This window comes from Haemorhous mexicanus, chromosome 1 (genome assembly GCF_027477595.1).
Source record: "Haemorhous mexicanus isolate bHaeMex1 chromosome 1, bHaeMex1.pri, whole genome shotgun sequence".
Classification (NCBI taxonomy): Eukaryota; Metazoa; Chordata; class Aves; order Passeriformes; family Fringillidae; genus Haemorhous; species Haemorhous mexicanus.
The window spans coordinates 155,465,740-155,481,614 of record NC_082341.1 but is presented as its reverse complement, the minus strand read 5'-3'; the positions used below and the strand labels follow the sequence as shown (position 1 = coordinate 155,481,614).

Sequence of the window (15,875 nt, the reverse complement as noted above, 5' to 3'; positions counted from 1 at the left end):
CTACATGTCCTTGTAAAAATGTTGCAGAGGAGTCATGAGCTTGTGAGTGGTTTTGGGAATAGAGAGGTGTCCTTAGACTTCCCGTGATTTTTCTTCTTCTTCTTCAGAGCTTTATGTGCTCAGGGATTTAGCAGCCATCACATCCCCTCCCCTCATCTCTCCTAGACCCCTTGGATCCTCCAGTGACATAGGAGGGGAAGCAAAAACCTCTGGACAGGACAAAAATTCCTCCAGTTTTGTCCAACTAATTTTTGCACAGGGCTTCTTTCACTGTCTTTGTGACTTTATTTTTTGGAAGTGACTAATCTCCTCAGTTCACCCTTTATGTTTTGGACATTTTTCTTCCTCCATAAGCTGTTTCATGCTTTTCACCTCATCCTTCAATCTTCAGTTTCATTTTCCCCATCAAAACACTTTTTGCTGCCCCTGGCACCTTGCAGCTGTAATTTCCATGGATTATTTTGTGCCTTTGCAGGTTTGGATGGCTTCCCAAAATTCTGGATGTAGCAGAAGTAAATGGTGCAATAGAACATCTGAAATACAAGTTCTTTTGGTCTATGTCCCAACTCCATTACAGAGGTCTCCTTCCTTTTGGGTTTTATTTATTTTCAGAATGGCGCTTTCTTCAAGCTGAAAAAGGTTTTTGAGTCAAAAAATATCAGTTAAAAACCTGGCTGATGGCTATAAAGGGCAGGAGGAAACAATTCTCAAATGTGGATCCTGTTGTTTATGTAGAGTCAAGTGGCTAAAACCACCACCAAACAATAAAATAATGGGACCAGTGAGATTTGACATATGTGGATAGAGGATATAAAAAATCAAGTGTGGGTGTCTGCATTTCTGCTCAATATTGCCTCTCTGTGTAATGATGTTGGAACAGGAATTCCTGGGTGGTAGAAGTTCTGTAGGAATTGCTGTCACCAGCTGAGAGCAGGTACAGCAGAGCAGAGTTTGTCTCTCACCTCACCTCACCTTATTGGGACTTAAATATTTTTATACCTTATAACCACCTTAATTCACATTCATCCCTAACAGGGATGCAATTATATGACATAATTGCAGTTCTCCTGTACAGAGCAGTAAAATGAAGCAGAGCACAGATGCATCTTTTGCTTTTCATCAGGTGTGAACTTGGCAGCAGTTAGTTCCTTGTGCCCATTCCTGCCTTTAGTCTCCAAAATGTGTTTACCTTCATAAACTCACAGATGGATTTGGATTTGATCTGCCTGGACACAGAAGGATGCTCAGCCATGAGCCCTTGGTATGTGACAGGCCTCTGTCAATGCTCTTCCTTTCTCCTTTCTTTCCTCTCTTGGGTGATGGAGATCTGGTTATCTTCACACCTGGCTCTTGGGGCTGGGTCTAACCTTGTTTAATAGTCAAGACTTCTACCAGTGTTTTCCCATGTTCTTCAGTCAGAGGTGGTACATTTAATACCACACAATGTATTTTTGTTCTCCCTTTCTTCCTTCCTTCTTTTCATAGTCCATTTGTATTTTTAAGCCTGTGTAAGGTTTCAGGATGCACAACAGCTTGTGGCATGAAGTTCTTGCTCAATTAGACTTTACATGAGGGTTATCTTCCTTCTTACTTTCATTCCTGTCTCCTCCTGGATTTACTTCATTACCCCACAGTTCTTGCACTGGAAAAAAAAAAAAAAAAAGGGGGGGAGGTTTGCTTTTTCCAGGTGAATCAGGAATTCATGGGGTGTTATTTTATGGGAATTCCCTGCACTCCAATATTCTTTTCCCAGTCTGATGAGACATTACATTTTTAGTTCTTCTACTGTATTGGGAAGTAAGTGGTAGAATTGGATAAAACATTGAAAAGACTGATGAAAATGATACATTTAAAGGTAAATTTTCAGGGATTTAAAAAATCTGTTATATATTTAAGGTTCCCAGGAGCTGCAGGCTTCCTCCACTCCCTCTTTCTACTGAAAAGCAGGCACCTCCTGTGTATTTTCACTGGGTCTCCACTCTTCACTGGCTGTACTGACCTAAGTCTCTCCCAGTAGCTCTGGGGGCACACTGAGAAGTGAGGGTCAGTCTCTTCTCCCAGGTAACAAGGGAAAGGAAAAGAGGAAATAACCTCAAATTGTGCCACGGGAGGTTTAGATTGGCTAAAAGAGAAAATTTCTTCACCAAAAGGCTTGTCAAGCATTGAAAAAGGGTTTCCCAGAGTAGTGGTGGATTCAACTTTCCTGGAAGAACTTGATAGACATGTAAATGTGACACCTGGGGACATGATTTAGTGGTAGCCTTGGCAGTGTCTGGTTGGACTCAATGGTCTTAAAGGTCTTTTCCAATCCAAAAAATTCCATGATTTAGGTGCCTTAATTTTCAGCTTTTTCCCACTCTTCTGCCAGCCCAGCGGGCTGTGCCTCACCAGCCAGGTGTCCCAGCCCTACCCCAGCCTCACAGGACATCTGAGACAGTATCTGGCACCATCATTTTGACAAATGCACCTCGCACTGCGCGTCCTGTCTTCACCAGGATCTTACATACAGTTCACAGTGTAAAAATACACCCTCTTTCTTGGTGGAAAAAACAACAGTCTGCATTTTTAAGGGCAACTCTTCTCTCCTGTGCAGGGTTTGCCACTGAGCTGTTTTGCCTCGTCTCGCTCGGGGCTTGGCGTTTCTCTGGCATGAGTCACGCACTGGAGCCGAGCTGCTTTTCCTCCTTGATACTTGCTCTCGGTTCCCTTTGGTGCCATCATGTGCTACAAGAGCTCCTCAACAGGAAGGAGAAGTCCTCCAGTGCCTGCTGAACTGTGAAATTGGCTGAAATGGGGCTTTTTAGGGTCTCTGGTTCATAACTGATTAGAGGTTGTGTCAGAGCAGACCTGACCGATGCTTTTTCCATCATGAGGGTGAATGTACTCCAAAATATCTGTCTGTCTCAGTTTGAAATGACAGGTGTCTGCTGAGAAGGCAGGAACCTCCCTTGAAATGGAAAATTTAAAACCCCCTCCCTCCAAATTATTATAACTTCAAAATTAAGAGACTCTCAGGCAAAGATATGGGAATAGGAATAACAGTTCTTTGCTAGCAAAACTAAAAATACAAATGCAATAGTAAAAAAAAAAAAAAAAACAAAAAAAAACCACTGACAGTCAGGATACAGCCTGACACCCTGTGGGTCAGGGTGGTGGCACAGTCCCATTAAATGGTGGCTCCAGCCCTCCTGCAGTGCCAGCTGTGGTTCTCTTGGAGCAGGGATCCTGGAGAAGGGTGCAGTTTTCTTCTGAAGGTCCAGGGGTGGCGTAAATGGGCCAGGTCTTCCTCTGGGAATCCAGTGGAGAAGAAAGCTGCTCCTCTGGGAATCCAGTGGGAAAAGGCTGCTCTGTTGCACCAAATCTCTGATTATATCCAGGTAGGAATGCTTGGCTCCTCCCCCTGGGCCGAGCATCTCCCAATGTGATGATGGGCTTTTATCAGCCATGCAGTGACACTCACTGGCCATGAACAGCAGATATCTCCTGGAGGGAGGATTGGTTAGAAGAGATAAAGAGATAAAGAAAAATGTCACTGACATGTTTTATGAAAAATCTTTTTCTTAGGTTTTTTCCTCCTGAGAAGCTGAAAGGCCTCAGGAACAAAATGTAAACAATGGTTATCTGTTGCTGTGGAATGCAACAGGTGGATCTGGGATTGGTCTTTTTTGGTTGTTTCTAATTAATGGCCAATCACAGTCCAGCTGTCCAGACTGTCTCAGTCAGAGACAAACCTTTGTTATGCATTCCTTTTCTGTTCTTAGCAAGCTTTCTGATGAAATCCTTTCTTCTATTCTTTTAGTATAGTTTTAATATAATATATCATAAAATAATAAATCAAGCCTTCTGAAACATGGAGTCCAGATTCTCGTCTCTTCCCTCATCCTAAGACCCCTGCGAACATCGTCACAGAAAACTGCCCAGTTAACAAAGATAACTGCCCCACCTCTAACAGATGGCAATAGAACACACACCCCCAGCCACATCTTTCAACCTAAGACACTGTCATTAGGGTGAAAGGATGATGGGAAAGGGATGAATTTAGCTCTCCACAGACTGCCTCAGGCTGGTAGCTGTCTCTGCTGTCTCACAAATGCTTTGTGAGTGCAGCTGGTCTGGAGAAGACGAGCTCCTTTGACAGCACATATTTACACGTCCAGATGTTCTGTGTTCGCTGTCTTGTCATCCTGGCCTGTAACACCTTCAAATGAGGTGAAATCTCTTTTCTCTTGCTGTGCTACTACTGTGCTCTCCTACCATGTTCTGCTGGAAGCAGGAGATGTGGCAGGAGGCTCAGCTCCATTACAGAGCATCCCCAGCTTATGAGGGTTGGTTGTTAGTGTGATTTCCAAGGATTTGTTGCTGTGTTTTTCTGCTTTGTCCCTCTGGTGAATGTCTGTGGTGAAAAACATCTCTACTGCTCGTTCCTCTTCAGTCCATGTTAATACTCATCCTGTTGCCTTGCTGCAAAAAACCCTAGCAATTCCTTGCCTCCCTGTGACTTTCCTTCTGCTGTGGAGCATTTATTTAGTTTACAAAAAAAATTGTAAAAAGTTTTTTGTTTGAGGAGAGGGAAAGTTGAAATAATCATGGTGCTCACCTTCCCCCCTGGCTCAGAGAGATTGTGTTGTGGTTTAAAAGCACAGGCAGAAAGTCTTTTTGTGAAGATCAGATTGATGGAATATTAAGAACCACTTGAAATAATTAAGGGATCAACCACGTTCTTTGACAGGGAGAGGTTGTGGCAAAACTGAATGAGTTGGGAAATTGACCATGGTTGTGTTTCCTCAAATATGTGCAATGGCACGTTCACTGTAAGTTTTTTAGCAAACTCACCTTAGTCTGGTAGGAAAATTGGCTCACAGCCACTGCTGACTCTGGGCTATGGTTCATGAAAATTTCTTCACCAATAGAGTAGTCAGGCACTGGAGCAGGCTGCTCGAGGAGGTGGTGTAATCACCAACCAGGGAAATGTTCAAAAGGCTTGTGGAAGTGGCCCTTGGGGGTTTGAACACCATGGTGTTGGGTTAATGGTTGGACTCAATGATCTTAGAAGTCTTTTCCATCCATATCCTGTGATCTGTTGATTAGATTTACACTGGACATAACTGACTTCAATCTTCTCCCATGGTCTTGGTAGGAAACCTGAAGTGAAGATACCAAGTTTTTTTTTGTTTCTTGATGAATCACAGCCAAAGGTAGAAGTAGATTCTTTATTTCCCACTGGGCACTGTGTCCTCAGCAGACCATGCTGCTTCTCATTTACTCTTCTGCAAGGTTTATTTATAATGTGACTGCTAGTAAGCACTGGTGGAGGTGAGAGCATATTCTGATTGTGTGTATTGAATAACGATATTTCTTCTTTGGGAAGTGGAAATGAGTTATGTTTGTTGATGGGGGAGCAGGATCCTGGGATTTAGGAATCTATTACTTTATTAATTCACCCATTTTGCCCTGCATCTTCCTTCCCTAAGCAATTGCAGCTCTGTCTATCAAGATGTTCCCGAGAACTCAGAATTTGTTGCCATCCTCAGATGCATTTTTCATTATTCTGTTGAAATCCAATATAAATTTATAAATGCCATTTCTAATTTTGTTAAGCTGACCTAGTGTGGTGCAGTTGGTTTCTGTCCATTCGTGCGTGTACATGTTTTATAATTAATAAGTTTACTCTAACGTCAGAGTAGCAAACTAGACACCAGTTCCTTCTTTCCTGTGTTCTTCATCCCTGTTTTTTATTACAGCAAATATACATTAATATTCATCTTTTGTAACCAGTGAAAAGGCGGATGAAACCTGGATTTTGAACTGACTGGAAATTTAATTTTGCTGTTCAGTGAAATATGTAATACTTCTGTGTTTGTCTAGCGTATGGATAGATTGAGACTGTTCTACATGCAAGGTTCACAAGAAATAGACAGCATAGCACAAAACAGCAAGTAGAAGAAGGCAATATAGGTAAAAAATAGAAAGAAAACCTTTGAGGTAGAAGCAACAGAGTTTTGGAGCATTTGTACTCAGGCAGTCCAGGGTTTGAAACTGTCTAGATCATCTTCTGCAGGAGCCAGAAGAAATGTTTAACTGTTGTATTAATGTCAGTTTAAAAAATAGGAAGGGTGACATCACATCTTGATCAAAATGAGCTCAGAGTGACCTGGCACTAAGTCATGAAAGCACTGCCATGGTATGGCCTGGAACAGCAGAGAACATTACACACAGCTCAGTGCCCAAAAGACTCAGGAGGCTCCTTTTCTCTTGATCTGAATTCCTCAGTATCAGGAGAGCCTGATTGCTTCTCCAACAGTAAAGATATTTGTGTCCTGAGGGCTGGCCTTGCCTGTACCATCACGCTGTCATTTATCACCCTCATCTGCTGCTTTGGGGAACCAAACTGTCTCAGGGTGTGCTGCCTTGTGCTCTGAGGGTGGAAGGCATCCTTCTTTCCACAGCATCTGTAATCCTTTTGATGGAAGACTTTTTCTAGCAGGTAGTTTTGCTCTCCAGAAGTTTACATACCTTAAGCGGGGGGGGGAGGAGTGGGAGGGTCTATGAATCTGAGATTCCCAAGGTAAACAAAACATATTCAGCCCTTTTTCTTGGCATTTGCCTAAGGCCAGCCTGTCTCTGGTGCAGGATTTGAAGCCTGTCTTCTGTTCTCTTGTGAGAAGATGTGAAGATAGGTAGATGTGGAAGGAGAGTCTGTTTATTGAAGTGGCAGCTGGGACTGACATGAAAGGAGGACAGCAAACTTCCAGATTGCTTTCCTTGCCTCTGTTCTTTGTGTCTGATGTGCAGACATTGGTGCAATGTGAAATGTGTGCAGACAACTTGCATCCACCCCTTCTAAACTCTATTGCATGTGGTTTCCTTCTGCTTTATGTTTCATGTCAGTCCATCAGATCTGAAGCCCTCTGACATCAACAGGAGGTCCTGAGTGAAAGAAATCCAGAGCTTGCTGGGGTTGGAGGTGCCGTCTGATGGCAGGAAAGAGTCTGTTCTACCTGATGGGTGCTGCTATGGCTGAAAATCTTGGGGATGATTGAGTGATGAAAGAAGGGGCTAGACAGGAACTGTTCCTGTTGGCTTTGCGTGGTGTTGCTGAGCTGAGTGAAAAATGAGCTTGAGCAAAGGCTGCAATCAGATGTGCTGAGAACAGCCAGAGCTTTTGAGGCACAGTGAACCAGCTGTCTCTGCTTGTGGCTCGGTGTATATCTCCATAAAATGTCATGGGTGTCTTATCTCGCTGCCTCTGACTTCGCAGCCTGTCCTGATCCTATCTGTTCCCGGGACAAAATGCTCTGCTCCTGGAGACATCTACAGTGGCAGCTGGGAAGAGAAATCAAATCCATTGGGAAGCAATCAGGTGCTTTCCTCAAATAAGGACTTTGATGAGGAAGAACGCAAAAAGAGAATTTTTGTCATTCTTTCTGAGGAAATCAAGAGATGAGCAGGAACAGCTCATTCCTGAGATAATCTCTGCTGGTTTTACTCTGCATCTACTCCACGATGCCTCCGGGCCGTGGGCGTTCGCGTTGCTCTGTCGTGCGCTTCAGTGGAGGAGGGGAGACAAGAGCACAGTTCAAGGGATTGAGTCAGGCTGTTCACAGTCATTGGTGATGTCACGCCAGTCAAGTACCACAGAAGTGTCTCTAGAAGCTTCTGGAAGCCTGTTTAATTTGTACAAGATTATGGATATGATGCCCTGGGGGTTTTGTTGTTGTTGTTGTTGTTTTTTTTGTTGTCGTATTTTGTGTCTTGTCAACCTAGGCTAGACAGTGAGGTCCTCAGGCTTTGGGGACAGAGATGACTTCACTCTCCAAGGACCTTCCATCAGCTTTAGAATTCAGCTGGGAAGCAAAGCGTGAGGAAATATCTGCACTGCTGCACTCCCAGCCCTGCTGCAGGCTAGGCATTGCTCCTGACCACCCTCCTGCCTGGCATTTCTGCAGCTCCTGAGCACTGGTCTCCTCTCCTTGCCTGCCCAAAGCCATCCAGGGACATTACACTAATATTACAAACTACACAGAAGATCCAGAAGGGAATAAATTGCCTCAAAGGCCCAGGGTGACAAAGAAGAAAGTCATCCCCTCCATCTACTCTGATTGACCTCTGACAGTTGTGTTATGAGGCACCTGGGGATTTGTGCAATGACACCAACTCAATGCTAAAACCATTGAGTAAAAACCCAACAAAACAAAACAAGGTGATCCAACAGCAGAGCTTGTTCATAAGTTCAGGCTCTGGGAGAAAGAGGAAAAGACATTTTTCCAAGTAAATTCCAGGTTTACCAAGTTTTGGTTTTTAATAATTGAGAAAAAAATCTAAGAAAATAATCTGAAAAGCAGTACATCTATGTCATAAGTGACAGAGTCAATCCTAATCAGAAGGCTTTGCAAATATGCCCTCTGATCTCATGACTTCAAAAAAACCTTCATATTAACCAAGTTATTCCTGGCTGAAGATGTCCCTCCTCATTGCAGGAGGGTTGTTCTAGAGCTTTAAAAGGTACTTTCCAACCCAAATTATTCTGTGAGCCTCTGATACTCTGCCAACAGGAGAGCTCTGCATCTGTCCATCCATTTTGCAGGTGGGGAAGTGGAGGCAGCTGTATGGAAACCAAGGAAATGCTGAGTATTCTTCCTTGTGGATCCTGTGTAAAAAAATCTCCCAGTGAGAAATGAAAGGAGGTCAATCTGTTTAGTGCATCTGAGGGGGGGTTTAAAAGTAAAAGAGAGATCAGCAGCAAAGTTCAAGAGTTCAGAAGACACAGCTCTCTTAACACAGTGGCTGGGGATGGTCCTTCATTAGCTGGAGCCTCAGGGAGGCTTTTATGGAAAGAGTGACCTGGACTGACCAGAGGCTGTAGGGGTTGATGTGTAAAGATGATCATGTGAAATTATCTGCTAGCTCTTTATGAAGGTCAGGCCAGTTGGTCAAAGGATTTTATCTGGTTGAAGAACCTCATAAAAATATGTCTCAAGTGGGTCATCCAGAAATAGAGGTGTCATCATCATGAACGAGTTCTGAAGCCCCCAGTGAAGGCACTTCTCCATCAGCAAGGTGGTGTTAGAGCTGGGAATGGAGCACCTGGACAGGACAGGGAGGTGGGGCTGTGTGAACCCAATGAAGGTCAACAAGTGTGAGATCCTGCACCTGGGTCAGGACAATCCCAAACACAAGCACAGGCTGGGCAGAGAATGGATTGAGAGCAGCCCTGAGGAGAAGGACTTGGGGGTGTTGGTGGATGAGAAGCTCAATGTGACCCAGCAATGGTGCTCTGGCAGCCCAGGAAGCCAAACCTGTCCTGGGCTGCACTGAAAGCAGGGTGGGCAGCAGGTGAGGGAGGGGATTCTGCCCCTCTGGTGTGCTCTGGTGAGAGCACACCAGAGGGGCAGAATCCCCTGGAGCTCTGGGACCCTCAACATAAGAAGGATGTGGATGTGCCTGAGTGAGTCCAGAGGAGGATCAGAGAGCTGGAGCAGCTGTGGAAAGAGGCTGAGAGAGCTAGGGCTGTTCAGCCTGGAGAAGAAAAGGCTCCAGGCAGACCTCAGAGCCCCTTCCAGAGCCTAAGGGGGCTCCAGGAGAGCTGGAGGGAGACTTTGGACAAGGGCTGAAGGGACAGGACTAGGAGTGATCGCTTCAAACTGAAAGAGAGCTGTCTTAGATTTAATATTAGGAGGAAATTTTATATTCAGAGGGTGGTGAAGCCCTGGCACAGGTTTTTCAGAGAATTTGTGGCTGTCCCATCCCTGGAAGTGCCCACATGCAGGCTGGATTGGGCTTGGAGCCACTCCTCTGAGTGTGATGGGACAGGCAAACTTGCTGAGGATACACTGCCCCATCATTCAGGTCATCAATGAAGATGTTAAACAGGACTGGAGCCGGTGTTGAGTGATTTTACCACCTCCAGGTGCAGAAGACCTTTCTCCATGGTGCCTGTTCCCAGAGGTGCTCTATCCTTCCTCCTAGGCTCTCCCAATGTCTCAGTTCATCTTTCCAGCTTTGGTTTAGATTCATTCCCCTGTCTTGCCCAAAAGGAATGAAAAGAAATGTTTTCCTCCCTGTCTCTTTGCAGCAGCCTTGCAGAATTGAAGGACTGAGTCTTCCCATCAATCTTCACTTCTGTAGGAAAAGCAACCCCATTTACTCAATCTTTCCTATCAGGCTATGTTTTCTTGACCTGTTGTCATTCTCCGAGTTCCCTCCAGACTCTCTTCAGTCACTGACAAAAAAATCTTTGCAGCAGCTTGTTGCTTACAGCTGAGGAGCCACAGTGTGGGGTCAAGCAGAAGGTTTGCTTCTCTTGTTGAGAAGATTGTAATCCTATTTACACATCCTGTGTTACAGGAAATGTCACTGCAGATCCGTGTTCAGCTGGAAGCCTGTGGCATCCCTCCATCCATCCCTCTCTGCAGCACTGGCCAGCTCCCCATCCCCTGCTGGTGCTCTCCTTTGCTCTGTTTAAATTCAGGCCCCTGCAGTTGACCTGGATTGTGCAGAGCCTCATTTTCTTTGTTGAACATTACTTCTGGTTTGTTAAGATTGTTCTGGAGGCTGGAGCTGTCATCTAACTCCCCTGTTGGGTGCTGTGTGTGTGTTGGATGAGGATAATTCCTGTTCCATCACCCAGCTCACTGCTCAAAATGCACTTGGAGAGAGCAGAGCTTGATGGACACCACCCAGATTGTTCTTTGGGTATGGCAAAAATCCACTGGGAGTGTTTAACGGTGGAAGAGAGAAGGTTTAGATTCGGTATTAGAAAGAAATTCTTTACAGTGAGGGAGCAGAGGCTCTGGCACAGGTTGCCCAGAGAAGCTGTGGCTGCCCCATCCCTGGAATTGTTCAAGGCCAGGTTGGATGGAGCTTGGAGCAACCTGGTCCAGTGGAAGACATCCCTGCCCATGGGAAGGGGTTGGAAGTAGAGGATTTTTAGGGCCCTTCCAACCATTCTGTGATTCTATGATTTTTCTAATTAAAAAAAAAAAAAAAAATCACTGCAGCTTTTATCAATTCCTTTGGCCCTGCAAACATGAGACCATAACAGGTACCCACTGCCTGCTAACTTCTATAAAGAGTTGAAGCTTGGTTTGATATGACTTCTTGCCAGCTGCATAGTGGCTGTCAATTCTTGTTTTCACCATACTTTCAGTGGCTTTATTCAGCTGTCTTTACAGGAAATTGGAAAAAAAACCTGGTGGGTTTGCAATTTTATTACTCTTTTCTCCACCTCTTTAGTAAATAGGCACAGTAAGGGCCCTCCAGTCTGCCAAGAGGGCCATCAATGGCTCTGATACTGTTTCAGGCATCACAGGAGGAAAATTGCAGAATCCCACAGGTAGGAAAGAACATCTGAAGGTCATCTTGACCAGCTCCCTCCTGAGAGCAGAGCCACCTGGAACAGGTTTCTCAGGCACATGGTCAGTCAGGGCTTGCATATCCCCAAGGATTGGGACCCCACAGCCTTTCTGTGCAGCCTGTACTGATGTTTGATGACTCTCACCATAAAAAAAAACCTACAAAATAAGCAAAAAAGACACTCCAACCCCAAAACAGGCAGGTTTTTCTTTTCTTTTTTTTTTTTTTTTTTTTAAGTGGAATTTCCTGTATTCCAATCCCTCTTGCCTCTTGTACTGTCACTGAACACCACCAGGAAGAGTCTGGCTCCATCATGTTTGTTTTCACTCAGATATTGAGACACCTTAGTACCACCACATTCTTCTCTTCTCCAGGGTGAAGAGCCCCAGCTCCCTCAGCCTTTCCTCATCCCATCCTTTGACCATCTTTATGGTCCCTCAGTAGATTCTCTCCAATATGTCCATGTCTGTCCTTCTCTCCCACTTTTTTCCAGTATTGTCTGGAAAGAAATGTTCCAGCTCATGTCTTTCTCAGCCAATCTCAACTTTAAATATAAATAAATTGTCTAAAGTGCTGTCGTGGTTGAATTCCAGCTGGCAAATAAGTTCCACACAGCCACTCCCTCACAGTCCCCAGGAGGTTGATGGAAATGAAGTGGATGAGTAAAAGTGAGAAAACTTGTGGGTTTAAATAAGAACAGTTTAATGATTGAGATGTAATAGTACAACAACAACAACAATAATAACAACAATAATAAACAACCTATTTCTTCCATGCTGAAATCTCAGCTTTCATTCCCACCACTAATGCTGCCCACCCAGGTGTCTCTAAATGGAGACTGATGGGTTTAGATCTCTAAAATTTAATTTTGCCTGCATGGTTTTACTTGCCAATATCTTTCCCAGTCCAAGAGCTATGGACCAACTCTTCCCTTGAGATTCTACATTCTGCTATTCTAGTCAGGCATGATTGGCTTGTACAAGATATACAAAGCAAGCACTTGATTTCATTAAAATACAAATCCATGCTCCTTTTAGTCTGGCTTGGATGTGGTTATTTTTTTATTTCTATTTCAGGTGATGAGGATAAAGCTGTGATAAAATGTTTTTTTCTTCTTTCTTATTCTTTTTTCTTCTGTGTCTAGTAGGTTAGGAAATGCTTGTTCCAATTTGTACAAACTGCCTTCACAGTAAATTGGACAAGTTTCCCTGAGGAGCAGTAGACAAAAGACTTGGGAAGTGCCATGGGGATGGGGAGGGAAATGCTTTTATTGCCAATCAAATTAAAGGCATTTAGATCTGCTCTTAAATTTTCCTGTAAATATATTACCGTGGGGTAAGAATTTGGCTCCAGAGCTGTATGAATAAGGGATATTTCAATAGCTTGGTAGGATGGGGTGGGAGGTGGCTGCTGCTAAAAAGGTTTGGTTAAGCTACAACAAAATATTTCATTTTCAATTCTTTCTATTTTTCCTCCCTTACAAGGAGAAAAAGCGTTAAAATGGAAACACGTCCTGAAAATGATAAATCAACATTAAACACTTGGAGTGCTCCAAAAGCCCCCTTCTCTCCCCCTTTCACACCACTCTGTTGGAGAAAAAACAGATGCATTCACTGTTTGCCAAAACAACACTTGCCCAGTTGTAATCAAGGCATTTTTACAACAGGGTGGAGGCTTTCACTCCATGTTTGTTGTCTGTGGCCTTGGGGAAGTCATGGCAAGAAATGTTTCCACTTGCTTATCTCCGAAGAGAGAGGGTGGGTCAGGGAAAATCTCTGTACAGAGCCTGTTTTCAAGCTCTTTGGTTGTCCAAAATCCTTGCAGTGGTCTTAAACTGTGGGAGATAAAGAAAATAATTCTTTATCTCTGCCCAAAGACTTTCTGGTAACTGTCTTCAATGTGCCCATATTTTCCCAGGTAAATTTTGGATCTTGAGTTGCATTTTGTAGTGAAGCTTGTGCTGGTAGTTCTGAGCTCACCTGAGACCTGGGAGAGCTGAGCTTTGTTCCCAAGTCCATCACAGACTTCCCAGCTGAATCTTCAGCTGAATCTTGTAGGTTTTAGTGGTTGTGATCAAGAATTTCCACCAAGACACCACAGAATCACAGAATGGTTTGGGTAGGGAGGGACATTAAAGATCCTCTTGTTCCAGCCCCCTGCCATGGGGGGTTCACCTTCCACTATCCCAGGGTGCTCCAACCTTGCCTTGGACACTTGCAGGGATGGGAGAGCCACAACCTCTCTGGAAAACCTGATTCAGGGCCTCACCACCCTCTGAATATATAGTTTCTTCCAAATAACCAATCTAAACCTTCTCTCTTCCAGTTCAAAGCCATTACTCTTTGTCCCACCACTCCATGCCCTACTAAAAAGTCCCTCTCTACCTCTCTTGCAGGCCCTTCTGAGCTACTGGAAGTTGCTCTAAGGTTTCCTGGGAGAAAGTACAATTGTAGGTTGTATTTCCCTGTAGCTCATGGTTTTGCAGTTCTGCACAGCTGACACGATGAATTGTTTTGCTGTTGAGTGTCTTGGTTTACAAATTTGCCCCTTGCTTCCTCTTGTTTGCTCCATTTTCTGTCTCCTTGAAGCGCACTCCAACCTTCACCTTTTCTCTGGCTGCTCAGGCCATCACAGCTCAACTTCCATAAGTTTGGGCTGAAGGCTGTTTCCCTAAAATGAAGGATTTCTGCCCTGGGGGCACCTGCAGCCTGGGATACCAATTATGTGTGTACGTGGTACACTGAGGCTGGCAGGGGAAGCTGCACTCTGGATTTTCTCCACTTTAAATGGATTTAGCTCCCAACCATTGCTCTGTCAAGGCAGTTGCACTTTCATCCTCTTTCATGTGTCTGGCCCAATTAAGGGAGGATGGTGAGTGATTTCTTTTGGTCCTGGAGTTCTGCTGTCTGGTGAATCTCAGCACTGATTTTTTTTTTTTTCCCCTCAGTTTTGAAACTCTGAAAGAAAAAAAAAGGAGAATGAAGTACAACAGGTGCCTGAGGCCATCAGGCTGTTCCCAGTACAGTGCAGAACTGGGATTTTCTGGTGCTTTGCTTTGCAAGGAGGACAAACCAAAAGAATAGCTGCAAGTGTCAGTGTCAGTGTCAGTGCACCCCAAAAGAGACTTTTCCTGAGATATCTGTCAATTAGGACATCATGTGCCACAGAAAGTGGAGGCCATTGCCAGCTCTCTGTCAGAGGGATAATGTCTGGTCCAGAACATGAGAAATTTGAATATCCAAGCCCAGAATGAAGCATCACAGCTCATGTCATCCAGCCTAACACCCCAACATCTTTCCCAGTACAAGAAAGACATGGAACAGTTGGAGCAGGACCAGAGGAGGCCACAAAATGATCAGAAAGATGAACCAGCTCTGCTGTGAAGAAAGGCTGTAGAGCTGGGGTGGTTCAGCCTGGAGAGGAGAAGGCTCTGGGGATTCCTTAATGAGGCCTTTCAATACTTAGTATAAGAAAGATAAGGACAGACTTTTTAGCAGCACCTGTAGTGACAGGACAATGGTTTTAAACTAAGAAAAAGAGTAGATACAGAGTAGCTATAATGAAGAATTGTTTATGGTAAGGTGAGTAAAACACTAGGCCAGGATGCCCCATCACTAGAAATATTTCAGGCCAAGGAGGTTGGACTAGATGACCTTTAAGGGTCCCTGCCAAGCCAAACCATTCTGATTTTGCCATCACACCAAAAGTGTTGCTATTCTTGCAGGACTGTAACTTTTTTTTGTGGTAGAAACACCAGTCTGGGGTGATTTTTTCACAGCCTTGGTGTAAGAAAGCAGCAGCTGGGTTTGGTCCTGTATAATCTCCCAGCTCATGCAACACCTTTACCTTCTCTCTTCCTTTGCTGCCATCATCTCCATGCCTTTGAGCTGAACTATTTTGATACCAAAGCCCTGGACGCCGTTGGAATGCTGGAGGATGTCTGGGTGAAGCAATTCTGTGGATAAGGAGGAAGTTGTCTTTCTATGACTGCTGCATTTATTTCATTCTGCTTCTGCTACCTCAGGCCTTGCAGATTTTTAATTTTTTTTTATTATTATTTTTTTAGCCAGCAAGGCAAAATAAATCTGGCTCCAGTATTCCTGCTGGAGGCCCAGGAGCTTATAACAGCAAACTGTCTCTTTTGAGAGCTCATCAGGGCTGCAGTGTGATGGATAAACTCCAGCCAGCTGTGTACTGGTGTAGTTCCAGAAGACAGCATCACCTTTTTTTTTGATTGAGTGCTTAAGTCTTTACCTTCCAGCTCAGGATCTCAAAGCACTTTGTGAACAGTGAGGAATTAAAAGTTGCCCTTTATCAGTGGAAAAAATGAGACACAAGGAGGTCAAATGACTTGCTTGCCCTCAAAACCATTTGTAGTCCAGAACACCTGGATTTTAGTGCTTTCAATTTTTTTGCAGGTGGGCATCCTGAAGTCTGGAGATTGCCCTGTGTCTTTTATTTTCCTTCTCAGTCCTTTATTTTTCTTCAGCTACTTGGGTTTAACTGACTTTTAACAGGGCTGT

At 44.2% G+C, this 15,875-nt stretch overlaps 1 protein-coding gene across 5 annotated transcripts in view; it reads left to right on the top strand.

Annotated features, from left to right (window-relative positions):
• The window catches only part of TSNARE1 (t-SNARE domain containing 1), a 450,161-nt gene that overhangs the window by 83,800 nt on the left and 350,486 nt on the right, over positions 1 to 15,875 (top strand). The window lies entirely within an intron of this gene.